The sequence below is a fragment of the Ornithorhynchus anatinus genome, chromosome 5 (assembly GCF_004115215.2).
Source record: "Ornithorhynchus anatinus isolate Pmale09 chromosome 5, mOrnAna1.pri.v4, whole genome shotgun sequence".
Classification (NCBI taxonomy): Eukaryota; Metazoa; Chordata; class Mammalia; order Monotremata; family Ornithorhynchidae; genus Ornithorhynchus; species Ornithorhynchus anatinus.
This window is the reverse complement of record NC_041732.1, coordinates 12097462-12114015: the sequence shown is the minus strand read 5'-3', so window position 1 is coordinate 12114015 and position 16554 is coordinate 12097462. Positions and strand designations below refer to the sequence as shown.

The 16554-nt window shown below is 43.7% G+C and overlaps 1 protein-coding gene across 2 annotated transcripts in view; it reads left to right on the top strand.

The window, feature by feature from the left end:
- Positions 1–16554, top strand: part of PEAK1 (pseudopodium enriched atypical kinase 1) — a 139849-nt gene that overhangs the window by 36318 nt on the left and 86977 nt on the right. For both annotated transcript variants that reach the window (XM_007664374.4, XM_029064423.2), the window contains exon 2: positions 7553–7715. The gene's annotated coding sequence lies outside the window, so the exon portion shown is untranslated. The remainder of the gene's footprint in view (positions 1–7552; positions 7716–16554) is intronic.

The following is a 16554-nucleotide window of genomic DNA, read 5'->3' as shown; positions in this document are numbered from 1 at the left end:
TCCCTCCCAAGTTCTGGCTGCTCCATTTCCCAAGCACACGTAAGGACTGTCCCCAGCAGAGGAACAGAGCTGCAAGGAGGGTAGGGAGTCCTGCCAAATAAGGGGGTAATTTGTGGGGGGGGGGAACATGCCCCATCTGGCCATGGTTGAGGGCGACTTTGGGCAGGGATGGGCAGGGTGGTAGCTCGGGCAGCTGGGGGCCGTGTTAGAGGTGCTCAGCTCTCTCCATCTCCTCCCCTCCGCCCCACACCAGGCCCATGATGAGCCCCCGGGCCCCCCAGCACTTACGTACATTGACTCTTGTCTTACGCTGTCAAGTCGTCTCCGACCGTAGCGACGCCATGGGCAAGTCTCTCCCAGAAGGCCCCACTTCCACTGCATTCGTTCCGGTAGTGTACCGTAGAGTTTTCTTGGTCAAAATCTGGTAGTGGTTTACCACTGCCTCCTTCCGCACAGTAAACATGAGTCTCTGCCCTCTACTCTCTCCCGTGCCGCTGCTGCCCAGCATAGGTGTGTTTTGACTTGTAGCAGATGTACATACCTGTAATTTATATTAATGTCTCTCTCCCACTCTAGGCTGTAAGCTCATTGTTGGCAGGGAATGTGCCTGTTGAGTTGTTCTGTTGTACTCTTCCAAGTGCTTAATACATTGCTTTTTACGCAGTAAGCGTTCAATAGATACAATTGCCTGACTGTGTTAATCTGGACCTGGGGACTGTAAACTCATCGTGGACGGGGATTGTGTCTGATATTGTTATAGTGCAGTCTCTCAAGCGCTTTTCAGTGACCCTCACACAGTAATCACTCAAATACAGCTGACTGACTATGACTCTTGGGCCAAGACCCTTCCTTTTCTGTTCTGTCAGTCATCGAAGGTGTGTCCTGAAGGCTCCCCCTGCTCCTCGCTTCCTTGCTCCACATTTTGTCCCCTTGGGGTTGTGAGGTCATGGTGGTTTGACACAACCTGCTACCCAACATACGAGGAGCATAGTGAACTGAATTAAAGCTCCATCTAAATGTTCCTAAAGGTATTATATCTTCTTAATGTCATGCTCATATTTGTGAATCATTCAGTTCCTTTCTGTGAGGATATGACATTGCACTAGACTCATGGGAATGAGGAAGGTCTACAAGCTTGTCTGTAGATTGTAAACTCGCTGTGGGTGGGGAATGTGGCTGTTTATTATAATATTGTACTCTCCCAAGTGCTTAGTTCAGTGCTCTGCACACAGTAAAGGCTCAGTTAAATATGATTGGATGAATGAATGAGAAATGCTCTTGGTGATTTGAGCACCTTCTCTGGGTAGAGCACTGGCCAGAGCTCTTGAGAAAATAAGTAGGAGTAAATGATAAGATTTTTGCCTTCTGAGAGCTTAAAATATAACAGAGGAGAAGAAAGAGGATGGATGCAGGTGATTAAAACTACAAGGAACAAATGAATAGAGATTCAAAAGAGTGCTAAAGTAGCTTGACCAGGCATGTGAAAGATTCGTCAGGAAATGCCTCTGGAGGTATTTAAATGGGTCCTTTTTTGTGGTCAAATGGACAGATAAGGGAAAGGTATGTTAGGACAGGAAATGAGGAGCTCATAATTCACAGGGTCGAAGGGGCTGCACCTACGTCCAGTCCCCCTAATTCTAAAATGTAAAATCCTTGCTCTTCAAGCCCTGGTTGTTGTCTGTAAAAGTTCTGAATCGTGCCAGAATGCGTGATAGTCCAATAAAGCTTGGATTAAAATCTAGGTCTTCAAAGGTCAAAGGCCAGTTGGGATAATGTCCCACAACCACATTTTGCTGAATGCATTACAGAACTCTTCTCGGGAAGTCAGCTGTATCCTCATTTACATAATGATATTTTATTAGTCTCCTTGGTACACAGTGCTAATTAGAAAGGACAAGTTAAAACCCCATGTTTTAAAAGCATTAGAAGGGCTAATTATTTTATTAATTGTGATGATAGCTTATACATTTTTAATGGCATCCAGAATGGGAAAGGAGGGAAATGAGATGGCTGCATGATTAACAATGAGGTAAAATGGTTCAGATTTAGGTCGCTAATTTGGAAGAAAACAGAAAGCCAATGACCAAACAGTTTGATCTAGCGGATAGGGCTTTAGACAGAGAATCACGAAATGAGCATTATATTCCTGGTTCCAGCTCCAGTTTGATTCCCAATTTTGTGGCAGTCTAAATCCCTTTTGCCTGTTTCGCAGTCCATTAAATGGAGAATAACACCAAAACACCTTTTGAGGACTCAGGAAACTCCTATGGAGTTTGCCCCATGGGTAGTAGATTTGCTCTTTTGCGCCACTCAGGTACCATTTACTAGATTTAATTGCTACTTTACGAATGAGGGCCTGAAAGAGTGAGGGGTCGCTGCCTAATACTCCCCCATGGGTAGTTTTATTTATATACCAGGATTTAATTCCGTGGGTGTACGATTTTCTTTTTTTAGTGGCACCCTGACTGCATTCAGTCGTTGGCAGCCTCAGTCGCATTCGTAGTAATCAACTCATTTAGCAGAAATCACAGCAAGTAGCCAATCTGCAGTATCAGTTCAGAAACTAGTGACAAAATGGACTATGGTAACCCAGCCACTTTTTAATTCCTCTGGAGTCCCCCTGAATACAACCCAAAGGAAGAGGATGCTAAGTCTGCTCCTATCTAATGGCAACGTTGGTGCTAATAATAATGAGCAGGAGTGTCAATAAAGTAACAAGAGCTCTTCAAAATACAGAAGAAGACATAATCTCTCCTTGGTGAGCTTACACTCCAAATAGCGTTTCTAGTGTCTACATCAAGGACTTCAGCCTTTGTGATTTTCAGGTGAGTATATAGGACACATTCCATTTATTAATTCTTTAAAATAGCATCTGATGCTCTGTTAGCATTTCAAACACAGACTCGTAAAATGTCAATTAGATTCGTGCTGAATGATGCTTTCTTGTGTAGAGTCTACTTTTCCAGGCCCATTCTGTCCCTCTGATTCATTATGTTTCTGCCAAAATACCATTGTGATGGTATGTAATCTGCCTATGGATTCGACTTTATGCCATTTAACATTTATTGGGTGTGGTTTTTTCATTCGATTAAGTTATAAAACCCTATAAAAGGTCTTAAAGTTCTTCTAATTCTGAGATAGTCATAGATGACGAGAGTGGCTAAAACATAGGCAGATATGTATGGTAACATATCTGGAACCTACTGTGTACACATCCATTTCCATTTCTAAAATCACATATTTGAAAGCAGCAAAACTTAATCTACTTTCCCATTAATTTCTTGTGTGACATTTGCCAAGTCATAAAATCTCTTGGGCATTAAGAAAAGAAGAAAAGATGATTTTTTTTTTTTAACTCTCTCCAACATGAGAGGCTGGAGGTAGTTGGAGAGAATAAAGGGGATGGGAAAGATGGGAAGAAAATATGGGGGGAACGAGTATGTGACTGATTGATTGGGGTCAAGCAGTTGTCTAATAAGACCCTTAACATTTTCTGAGGGAAGCAGGATACACTACAGGATCTGTGGACCAGCACCACATTTAAAGAGAGAAATTTAGCATTCCTTTAATGCTTTTCTTTCACAGATTCGGAGACTAACTCTGTTGAATTCATTCAACCGTATTTATTGAACGCTTACCGTGTGCAGAGCACTACTAAGTGCTTGGGAAAGTTCAATGCAACAATAATCAATGACATTCCTCTCCCACAACGAGCTTATAGTCTTGTACTCTCCCAAGTGCTTAGTACATATTCTGCACACAGTAAGTGCTCAGTAAATACCGTTGATTGATTGATTGCCTATTTTTCAATCATCAGTTATTCTAGACTGTAAAATCTTTTGTGGGCAGAGAACGTGCCTACCAACTCTGTTATATTGTACTCTCTCAAGCTCTTATTACAGTACTCTGTGCCCAGTAAGCGTTCAATGAATATGATTGATTGAACCCTGGCAATATCCCATGGATTTCTTAAATTAAACTGGGTAGAATTCGGCCCTCTAATAAAGCCCCATTGCCTTGCAAGTAACTTGTTGATTCTATCGGCCTACTTGCTAAGTGAAAACTTTACTGGAGTGAGAAAAAAAGCCAAGTGATCACAACTCAGGTTCAAAATTGTTTAAAAATACAGAAAAGGTTCAGGTAGATAGGACTTTATAGATGTATTTATGGTGACCCAGGAGTGACGATCTTAAATTCTCTGGACTACAATCAGATTCAGTCGTGGCTAGATAATTGCCTGCTAGTCTGTTAGTCTTCCCACTGAAGTTTGTCCTCCACTCTAGCTCATTTGTCCACTCAAGTTAATCTTGATGACACCAGGGAAGAAAGAAGCTTCTAGAAGGCACTGTGTATTATTGACTGTAGGCAGGAAAAATGCCCATCCAGCCTGCCGATAGTTTACCTTGCATCAGTATGATTTCGACTCCAAAGGAACATTTAAAATATGATTAGATTCATCAGTCTTCTCAAGCAGCTTAATAACATGGATCTTTTCACCCCATTCAAAGCAAAGAATCCTTGTGAGGCTGAATACAAATTTCCCTCCATCTGGCATTTTTTTCCCCCCGTCAGCAATGTTGTGACATTTACAGCCCGCAGGTCTGTTGGTTGTTCCCAAATGCATTGGAATAGTCTATATGGTTAGTTGAAGATGAGTTTCAGAAGGGAGATTATGCAGTTAATGTTCTAGAAACTGGAGCGTACTTTTTCCTTCATTCCCTCTTCAGACATACAATGGAGTTTTTCTCTAAGAGTAGCATAAAACACTGCCCAATGGAGGAGCTCTGAGATGATGTAGGCAAGGTTGAATTGAATGTTGTTGCATAATATGTGGGCAGTGCTGTTTCTGCATTTAGATGTACAGACAGGGAATGCTTTTCCTGCCTCTGTCTTCGTGATGTTTGCTCAACACACTGGGATATTATCCAGAAAAAAAGGAGAAGTGACTTGTTTCTCTGACGTGCGGAAAAGACTTAAAATAAACATAAATCTTGGTTTAAGCTAGAGCGTGTGTTAGAGTGAAAATCAACCAAAAAGAGAATGTAGAGAAGAGAAGCAGCGTGGTCTAGTGGATAGAGCATGGCCCTTGGAGGGAGGAGGGCCTGAGTTCTAATCCTGGATCCGCCATTTGTCTGCTCTGTGACCTTGGCCAAGTTACTTCACTTCTCTGTGCCTCAGTTACCTCATCTGGGAAGTGGGGATTAACACTGAGAGCCCCAGGGGGACATGGACTGTGTCCAACCTGATTAGCCTTTATCTACCCCATTGCTTAGTATAGTGCCTGGCATATAGTTAGTGCTTAATAAATACCATAAAAATATATAATTGAATTATGCTTTTCTTTACTCCGTTGGAGATTAAAAAACAAGCGAATGCATCTTGTTCTTTCCTCTTTCGAGGGTTTTGATCATTTAAACTCCTTTTGCACAGACAGCGTGACTCGTACTTCTGTTATATCATCCCAAGTGCTTAGTATAGAGCACTGTACTCAGATGTGCAATAAATATGTTAGGTGAATTTACTGAGCACCTATTGTGTGCAGAACACTGTACTAAGCGCTTGAGAGAGTACAATGTAGTAATAAACACATTCCCTGTCTACAATGAGCTTCCAGTCTAGGGGGGAAGACAAAAATTAATATAAGTAAATGACAGATATCTACGTAAGTGCTGTGGGTCTGGGAGGGGAGATGAATAAAGGGAGCAAGTCAGGGTGATGCAGAAGCGAATGGGAGAAGAGGAAAGGAGGGCTCAGTCAGGGAAGGCCTCTTGGAGGAGATGGGCCTTCAATAATGCTTTAAAGGTGGGGGGAAGAGTAATTGTCTGTTGGAGATGAGGAGGGAGGGCATTCCTGGCCAGAGGCAGGACATGGGTGAGAGGTTGGCAGCAAGATAGACAAGATGGAGGTACAGCGAGCAGGTTAGCATTAGAGGAGTGAAGTGTGCAGGCTGGGTTGTAGTAGGAGAGTAGCCAGGTGTGAGGTAGGAGGAGACAAGGTGGCTATTACCAATTCTACTATTGTCACTTTTCGGTGGGTTTCCATACCTAGAAAGCGGGGAACATAAAAGGCTGTATTGAGTTAAGCATTTAGTGTGGCATTCTGCACACAGTGAGCATTCAGTAAATGCCGTTGGTTGATTGACTGATTAAGGTTTTCATTAGTGTTTGCTAAGAAATAAATACAGAACAAGAAGGTGTACTGCAACAGATATCCCTTTCCCTAGAGCCTCAGATGTCTGTCATTTTTATTGTAACCTTATTCGTCTATTTGGTGACATGTTTCAGCTACTGTAGAGCCATAACTTCTGTTTCATTGTCCCAACAGCAAAAGTAGGGATTTGAGAGGCTCCATTAGTAACTGCTGGACCACAGTCACCTCAAGTTATGCTCCAAATCAGTGTTTTTGTAGGACGGCACTTTATTCGTTCAATTTGACAGTTTTGTTCTCGCCACCAAAATTATTGATGACCTGAAAATTTTAAAAGATGAAACTTTCTGGACTTATTCACCGAAGTAGGGAACAGGAGCCAAGTGTGGTGCTAAAAGAAACCTAAATTGCTACAGTCAGTATCCTGGGGGTAGCAAAAAGCACATATAATACAACAGGTACCTATTCTGACCGGGAAGAAAAATGACACAGAAAATACCAAAGTGATAATACCTAACAGAGAAAGCTGTTGGACCCTTCTAGCAAACGTAGCCCCAGGATCTATTCCGGTCATTAGGGGAGATGTTTCGAGATCAGCAGGGCCTGAAAAGTGCCACTACTGAAAACTGAAAGTGGCACAAATCAATCAGTGTGTGCAGCGGATGGTACTAAGTGCATGGGAGAGTGCCAATACAATAGAGTTGAACATGGTTCCTGCCCACAAGAAGATTACGCCCTAGAGGATGAGTTTATAGGAGGAACGTTAAGGGGCTTGAGGCTTTGAGATTGTTAGAGATGTGTTTTTCGTCAATCTGACATCTGCGCGATTCACCGGCTTAAAATTTCAGACCTCAGGTGGGACGGTGGATAGAAAAAGTTTTACATAATTTGGGTATCTACATTTTTGATTCAGAAGGCCAGGGGTGAGGTAGGGAAAAAATCTTAAATCGAATACGCCGAGGGTGGCTTGTCTGATTCTATTTTTGAAATGCCAAAAAATCCCACAGTGCAGCAATCTAGGTTGCCTGATAAAAGTAATGTTGTTTGAGCGTGTCTAGCTACACAACGGCCTTTGGGATGCCAGTGAGACTCACGTGGAGAAACTCTTCAGAAAGCAACAAGTGCCCTGTTGCTATCGTTGTTCTTGGCGGTCACTTGATACTTGAGTATAGGATGGAGAATTCTGAATTCTCCCTTTGCATACCTGCAGTGCTGTTTCCCAAACCCTCCAACTAGGAAAGAAAGGCTCGTGCCAAATGAATTAAGCATAGATTTCAAGTGAAATGTTTCATCCAGCGTTTCAGAGGTTGGGAGAGCACAGAAAGAAGGAAAATGGCAATGATCAGCCTTTGAGAGTTGTTTACCTTACAGTGCAGTTACCATTTTTTATCATTTTCTCTTGCAGAAACATTGCTGACCTGATCCTACTTCACAAAGAAAAAGACAGAGAAGAAAGGAAATTCATCTTGGATAAATTCAAATCACTGCAAATATTTTCAAGACTTTAGAGCCGGCTGCTAAAGCCAGTTTTGGAACTGGAAATGTGTCAAGTGCTTCACACCTAAATGGTAACCCTGATTCTTCTATCTTTTTATAAATAGAATAAGAATGGGTGAAATGACCTAAACAGATTTTAAAGTTTTTCCTTTCTTGAATAGTTGTGTTTCTAGTTGCCGAACGACAGGTAAATTATTGATAATTCCATTCATTTTATAACTTCTAGCAAAAAGATATTTGCCTTTTGGCCCTTACTACTGCCAGGTTTAAAGCTCAGATAAAAGCAGTTATTGCCATGGGAGCACTAGGTATGTTTGACCAAGAATTCTATATAATTTCGTTGCTCGTATATAGGCATTTTTGTTGACCACCTCCATTTAGGCCACTGCCTGGGCTTTCCTTCTGTAGAAATAATAAATTCCATTTCCACCACCTGGCCGTTGTCCCATTAATGACACGGATGATCTCCTATCCCGCCTTGATTACTGTATCAGCTGCTCACTGACCTGTCTCCTGTCTCTCCCCACTCCTGTTCATACTTAACTCTGCTGCCCAAATCATCTTTCTACAAAAACGTTCAGGCCGTATTTGCCCACTCAAGAACCTCCAGTGGTTGCCCATCCACCTGTGTATCCAACGGAAAGTCCTTTCCATTGGCTTTAAAGCACTCAATCACCTTGCCCCTCTTACCTCACCTTGCTACTCTCCTACTGCAACCCAACCTGCACACTTTGCTCCTCTAATGCCAACCTTCTCCCTGCATCACAATCTCATCTATCTCACTGCCGAACTCTCACCCATGTCCTGCCTCTGTTATATCTGACAGAGAATTACCCTCTTCACCTTCAAAGTCTTATTGAAGGTACATCTCCTCCAAGAGGCCTTCCCTGACTAAACCCTCCTTTTCCTCTTCTCCCACTCACTTCTGCATCACCGTTACCTGCTCCCTTCATTCATCCTCCCTCCCATTCCCACAGCACACATGTATATATGTGATATTAATTTATTTATGCATATTAATGTCTGTCTCCCTCTCTAGACTGTGAGCTCATTGCAGGCAGGGATTGTATCTGTTTGTTGTTAAATTCTACTCTCCCACCTGCTTAGTACAGTGCTTTGCTCAAAGTAAGCACTCAGTAAAAAAGATTGAATGAATCTTATCAATCGATCACTGGTATTTATTGAGTACTTACTATGTGCAGAGCACTGTATAAGCACTTGGGAGAGTACAGTACAACAGAATTAGTAAACGTGTTTCCTACCCACAGTGAGCTTACAGTCTCTCCTTATAAATTTTTTCACTCCATTTTTTTCTTAATCCTCTTCCCAGATTTCCTACTTATTTTTCTTTCTTGGTCTCTTTCCTTTAACTATCTCCAAACAAAATATATTCCTATCATGGTTTTCTGGGTAGAAATAATAGAAATCATAGTTTCAGTCATGTTCACAACAAGATCACAATTTTATAATCTCTCTGTTTCTATAACTGTGGGGAAAATGGAGCCATCCCATTGCAACTACCAGCTGTCCAAGAAGAGCGTGATAGTAATCGTGGTATTTAAGTGCTTAATATGTGCCAAGCATTATATTAAACTCTGGGGTAAGAACAAGATAGTCAGTACCCACATGGGGCTCACAATCTAAGGAGGAGAGAGAACAGGTTTTGAATTCCCATTTTTCCCAAGATCACAGAGCACACAAGTGGCAGAACCAGGATTGGGACCCAAGTCTTCCAACTCTCATTCGGCCACCCCGCTTCGTAACAATCAGTTCATTTTGAAACTCCATCTACATCCTGGCTCCGTTGTCCTACAGAAACAAACCGAGACCTGAAGAAAGCAGTATTGGCCCCACAGATAGTATTGGAAGAAATTAAAGCCCAGAATTCTCAAATCCGTACTGTCCACGGGTTCATAGTGTGGAAAATAACCAGCATTCCTGTATCTTCTCCAACAGTGATCTAACTGTTCTCTACAAATCTGGCTAGTTCTACTGAAGTTTTATATAACCCTTATTTCATTATGGGATCACATCCTCCCTCTGACCTGAAGAAACTCCCTCCCCCTCCACGTACACCAGGCCACCATTTTCCCCACCTTCAAATCACATCTCTTCCGAGAGGTCTTCCTCAATGATACCCTATTTTCCCCTATTCTCTCTCCCTTCTGCATCGACTATGCACTGATTTGTACCCTGCAAGCACTTGCTATTCACCTTGCCCTTAGCCCCACGGCGTTTATGTACCTATCCGTCATTTATGTGTTTATATTAATGTCTGTCTCCCCCTCTAGACTGTAAGCTTCTTGTGGACAGGGAATGTGTCTCCCAACTCTGTCCTCTCCCAAGCGCTTAATATATAGTGGTGTGCACACAGTAAGTGCTCGGTAAGTACCATTGATGGATTAACCAGATGAGTGAACTCTTTTCTAATAATAATAATTAATCACAATAATCGTGGTATTTGTTAGTTGCATACTATGTGCCAAGCACTGTAGTAAGCACTGGGGAAGGTACAAGATAATCAGGTCCCGCATAGGGCTTAGAGTCCAAATAACGAGAGAGCAGAGGTATTCACTTAATCGTATTTATTGAGCGCTTACTGTGTGCAGAGCACTGTACTAAGTGCTTGGAAAGTGCAATTCAGCAACAGATAGAGACAATCCGTACCCAACTATGGGCTCACAGTCTAGAAGGGAGGAGACAGATAACAAAATAAGTAGACAGGGATCAATAGCATAATAGTACTATATCTCCATTTTGCAGATGAGGGAACTGTGGCAAGGAGAAGTGAAGTGACTTGCCCAAAATCACACAGCAGACAAGTGGCAGAGCCAGGATTAGAACCCAGGCCCTCAGACTTCCAAGCCTGGACTCTTTTCTAGGCAACATGATTTTTCTCCCCTTTAGGATTCCAGGAAGCCCAGCAGTATTCCCTCCAGGGGCCCAGGCGGGAGAACTTGTGCTCCTTCCTTATCACCTTTCATAGTCTTCCCCAAATCAGATGGCCACTGACAAAGCAAGGCCTGTACACATCTGAGAAAATCATGTGGGAAGCATCTTAGAAGCCAGAATCAATTAGAGCAAGTCTCAGTTGCCTCACCACCTCCCTTGCATTACCAACACACACCTTAGCCATGCCAATGAGGTCTTCATGGACAGCACAAAGTGTCAGTGCAAACGGGGGAATAGTCTCCACTCCCATATAGACCCACAGAATTACATGACATTTGTCACTGGATTTAGTGTTGCCCTGTCTTTCCTTCTAAAGAGAGCTGGTTCAGATTTTGTACCTTGGTAGTTTCCCAACCCTGTACCTGACTCCTTTTCTTTCCATTACCAAACAGCTTTCACGTTTCCATGGAAATAAAATGGACAATTCATAGATAACCCCCAAATCTTTGTTTTAGACCTATTCCAACCTTCTTTTCCTTTAATTCTCTTCCTTAGCTCCAGACAAGAAGCAAAATTGGGCGGTTTAAGTTTCACCGTGACCATGCATGCCCTGGCCAAAAGGCAAGCAACATGAGCAAGAAAGAGAAAGAAAAGCTTTAGATAGTTTACACGAGAGAATAATCGAGAGGTGAGAATATATTCCAAAGAATGCTGAAGAGTTAAAAGGCCAGTTGGTAAAACACAGTTGTTTAGGCTAGAATCAAATATCAGATTATGTTCGTCTTTTGGGACCACAGCGCAATTGCATTTTTCTCCCTCTTCCCATAGTAAAAAGTTAGAGAAAATAAAAGGAGAATTGTATAAAAGTGCAAAGTCAAAATCTGGTCTGAGGAATGGTTTGGCTAGATGCAACACTTAGCCTCTAAATGGCAACCCAATTTATACAGTTAAAAATATGGGGCATAACCTTTGGTCAAAATGTTATATCCACAAGGAATGTTATTGAAGCAATCCTGAATTCAGTGTGCATTAAATAATCAGGGAGCATTTTCCCCAGTTTATACAAATTTATGAAACCCTGTTAGGAAACAGCCATGGTGTGACTTTCTTTTTGACCTAGAGGCAGTGTAGGACCACAATGCTCGTAATTTCAATAAAAGCTAGCGCTTCTCTTAACCTGGAAAGAGATGATTTCTTTGACACCATTATAATTCATCTTACTTTTATTTCCATCTTCTTCCCCAAATGTTCCTATTTATGTTAAAGCACAGAATAATTCTTCCACTTTAGCTTATTTTCCTAAATGAGCCACTCCTAACCCACATAAACCTAAAGCGTAAACACAATCATTTCTCCTGTGTCACTCGACACTATCCAAAAGTGACTCCACAAGAGTCCGTGTGCCCTTAAAATTGTGGGCAAAGTTGTGGGAAAGATTACTGGTGAAGGAAAAAAGAAAAAAGCCCTCAGTGATTCTTGCTTTGAAGCTAATTTATTTCCTTTGTTCCCCCATAACCATGAAAAATTTCTTGTGACTGTTTAATTATAGGAAACAAAACCGTCACTGACCACATTAAAAACAAATAATGAACCCAAGGGAGCCAATTTATCTTAATGACACAAGCTGTCCATGTTCAATTAACAGAAAGACATTTCCAAAAACCCACTATTTGGTTAGTTAGAGGAAATCTAATATTTAAAGCGATTTTCCAGTCCAGGAGCTGATTCATCTTAGTTCCCTTAAGACTTCCTTAAAGAAAGAAATGACACCTCAGTTGCAGATATATGGAAAAGAAATTCCACAACCTCTCTTCAATCGTCTCTGTCAGTCAGAAGTACAGTCAGTTCTCCTCTAATGCAGGTGTTGGGTTCTTGAAAAAATTTGCATTTTTGTAGCCACCCCATGTCCGATGTCAAACGCAAGCACATTGCTTCTTCCAACATCACGTCCAGCTCTGTCTAAGCAGATGCGCAGTGTTGGAAGGAGGTCCCTGATTCTGCTACTGTGCTGTCTCCAAAGCACATTAAGATGTATGATTTAATATGTCTTTATCTTAATCCTTCCTGCTACAATTTAAATTATTTTCCTCTTTATGGTTTAAAGCCATTTCCTCATTGCAGATGGCGGTTGCCAGTTTCCAAAAAATAGGTTTTTCATATGTTTGAAGACTATTTTTGAGTTTTCCCAAGTTTTCTTAGTTATAGTTATATTTTCCCAAAAAGCTCCACCCATAATCAAGAGGTGAAAAGGACTTCTCCCCTGTCTGTTAGGGAGGTCAGCATTGGTTTGAATGTATTCAACTGACCAAGGGATAATAAAAAAAAAATTAAAACCCATTTTCACTGAGTTTAGGGTGAAATTTCTAGCATCATTGTAATGATCCTCTCTGGGCCTTTTGTGTCATTTGAGTCCTGATCACGTGAGATGGTGAAGGAATAATGCCCTTATTTTAAGGCAGAGAGAGGACGTTTCAGAACCCACTGGAGATGGGTTCTCCACGAGAGAAACATGACTTAGTGGAAAGAGTCTGCACTTGGGAGTCAGAAGCTGAGGCCACTTATCAGCTATGTGATTTGGGACAAGTAACTTAACTTCTCCGTGTGTCAGTTACCTCATCTGTACAACGGGGATTTAAGACTGTAAATCCCATGAGGGACAACCTGATTACCTTGTGTCTACCTCAGTGCTTAGAACAGTGCTTGCCACATAGTAAGTGCTTAACAAATATCATTATTATTACTATTATTATAAATGCAGAGTCAGAGTTCCAGTGCTAGAAACCTGGCAACCAGCAAGGCTAGAAGAAGGGGAGAGCAGCAGCGTGAAGCAGAGTGACCTAGTGGATAGAGCACAGGCCTAAGAGTCAGAGGACCTGGGCTCTGATCCCAGCTCTGCCACTTGTCTGCTGTGAGACCTTGGGCAAGTCACTTCACTTCTCTGTGTTTCAGTTCCCTCATCTGTAAATTGGGGATTAAGTCTGTGAGCCCCACGTGGGACAGGGATTTTGTCCAACCTGACTTGCTTGTGTCTCCCCAGCACTTTAGTACAGTGCCTTGCACATAGAAAGCACCAGAGAAATGCTATTAAAAATCCCCCAAACAAGAAAAAGAGAGGAGGTACAAAATCAGCACCGACTCTGCATTGTAGCCTGGCCCTACAATTTTGGTCCGGGCAGACCTCTGATCTATAATTACAGTATCATTTTTAGAAAGGGACCTGCTGAAGGAAAACTATTCCTGTAGCAGATTCCTTAGCAGTTGATTCAATTGATATAACATCCACTTCTTCATTCATTTATTCAATCATATTTATTGAGCCTTTGCAGTGCAGAGCACTGTACTAAGTGCTTGGGAAAGTACAATACAATAATAAACAGTGACATTCCCTGCCCACAGAGAGCTTACAGTATGGAGTGGGGGAGGCAGACATCAATACAAATAAAGAAAATTACAGATAGGTACAGAAGTGCTGTGGAGCTGGGAGCAGGGAAGAGTGAAGGGAGCAAGTCAGGGTGATGCAGAGGGAGTGGGAGATGAGGAAAAGTGGGGCTTAAGGAAGGCCTCTTAGAGAAGATGTGCCTTCAATAAGGCTTTGAACAGGGAGAGAGAAAATGTCTGTCTGTTTTGGGGAGGGAGGACATTCCAGGCCAGAGGCAGTGGACTAGGGGTCACTGCTGGACTAGGGGGTTGGCAGTGAGACAGGCAAGATAGCGGCGTGGCTCAGTGGAAGGAGCCTGGGCTTCGGAGTCAGGGGTCATGGGTTCGACGCCCGGCTCTGCCACTTCTCAGCTGTGTGACTGTGGGCAAGTCACTGACTTCTCTGTACCTCAGTTACCTCATCTGTAAAATGGGGATTAACTGTGAGCCTCACATGGGACAACCTGATTGCCCTGTATTTACCCCAGCGCTTCAATCTCCAAGGGCTCCTTCCCCTCTGCCTTCAAACATGCCCACGTCTCCCCCATCCTAAAAAAACCCACTCTTGACCCCACTTCCCCCTCCAGTTATCGTCCTATCTCCCTACTACCCTTCCTTTCCAAAATCCTAGAACGAGTCGTCTACAATCGATGCCTAGAATTCCTTAACTCCCATTCTCTCCTAGACCCCTCCAATCTGGCTTCCGTCCCCTCCACTCTACCGAGACTGCTCTCTCTAAGGTCACCCATGACCTCCTTCTTGCCAAATCCAATGGCTCCTACTCCATTCTGATCCTCCTTGACCTCTCTGCTGCCTTTGACACTGTCGACCATCCCCTCCTCCTCCATACCTTATCTCACCTTGGCTTCACGGACTCTGTCCTCTCCTGGTTCTCCTCTTACCTCTCTGGCCGATCATTCTCGGTCTCCTACGCCGGAGCCTCCTCCCCCTCCCATCCTTTAACTGTTGGAGTTCCTCAAGGGTCAGTTCTTGGCCCTCTTCTGTTCTCCATTTACACTCACTCCCTCGGTGAACTCATCCGCTCTCACGGCTTTGACTACCATCTCTACGCAGATGACACGCAGATCTACATCTCCGCCCCTGTCCTCTCCCCCTCCCTTCGGGCTCGCATCTCCTCCCGCCTCCGGGACGTCTCCACCTGGATGTCGGCCCGCCACCTAAAACTCGACATGAGCAAGACTGAGCTCCTCATCTTCCCTCCCAAACCCGGTCCGCTCCCAGACTTCTCTATCACCGTGGATGGCACGACCATCCTTCCCGTCCCGCAGGCCCGCAGTCTCGGTGTCATCCTTGACTCGTCCCTCTCGTTCACCCCACACATCCTATCCGTTACCGAGACCTGCCGGTTTCATCTCTACAATATCGCCAAGATCCGCCATTTCCTCTCCACCCAAACGGCTACCTTACTATTACGGGCTCTCGTTATATCCCGGCTAGACTACTGTGTCAGCCTTCTCTCTGACCTCCCTTCCTCCTCTCTCGCCCCGCTCCGGTCTATTCTTCACTCCGCTGCCCGGCTCATCTTCCTGCAGAAACGATCTGGGCATGTCACTCCCCTTCTTAAACAACTCCAGTGGTTGCCTATCGACCTCCGCTCCAAACAAAAACTCCTCACTCTAGGCTTCAAGGCTCTCCATCACCTTGCCCTTCCTACCTCTCCTCCCTTCTCTCTTTCTACCGCCCACCCCGCACGCTCCGCTCCTCTGCCGCCCACCTCCTCGCCGTCCCTCGGTCTCGCCCATCCCGCCGTCGACCCCTGGGTCACGTCCTCCCGCGGTCCTGGAACACCCTCCCTCCTCACCTCCGCCAAACTGATTCTCTTTCCCTCTTCAAAACCTTACTTAAAAATCACCTCCTCCAAGAGGCGTTCCCAGACTGAGCTCCTCTTCCCCTCTACTCCCTCTGCCATCCCCCCTTTACCTCTCCGCAGCTAAAGCCTCATTTTCCCCTTTTCCCTCTGCTCCTCCACCTCTCCCTTCCCATCCCCACAGCACTGTACCCGTCCGCTCGACTGTATATATTTTCGTTACCCTATTTATTTTGTTAATGAATTGTACATCGCCTTGATTCTATTTAGTTGCCATTGTTTTTACGAGATGTTCTTCCTCTTGACGCTGTTTAGTGCCATTGTTCTCGTCTGTCCGTCTCCCCCGATTAGACCGTAAGCCCGTCAAACGGCAGGGACTGTCTCTATCTGTTGCCGACTTGTTCATCCCAAGCGCTTAGTACAGTGCTCTGCACATAGTAAGCGCTCAATAAATACTATTGAATGAATGAATGAACAGTGCTCTGCACATAGTAAGCGCTTAACAGATACCAACATTATTATTATTATTAAGATAGAGGCACTGTGCGAAGGTTAGCATTTGAGGAGCAAAGTGTGTGGGGGCTGGGTTGTAGAAGAAGAAAAGAAAGGTGAGGTAGGAGGGGAATTAGTGATGGGAGTGCTAATGGGCCAGTGGTGAGGAGTTTTTGTTTGATGTGGAGGTGGCTGGGCAACTCATGGGAATTTTTTTTAGGAGGCCGATGACGTGTCCTGAGCATTTTTACAGAAAAATGATCCGGGCGGTATGTTCTGGT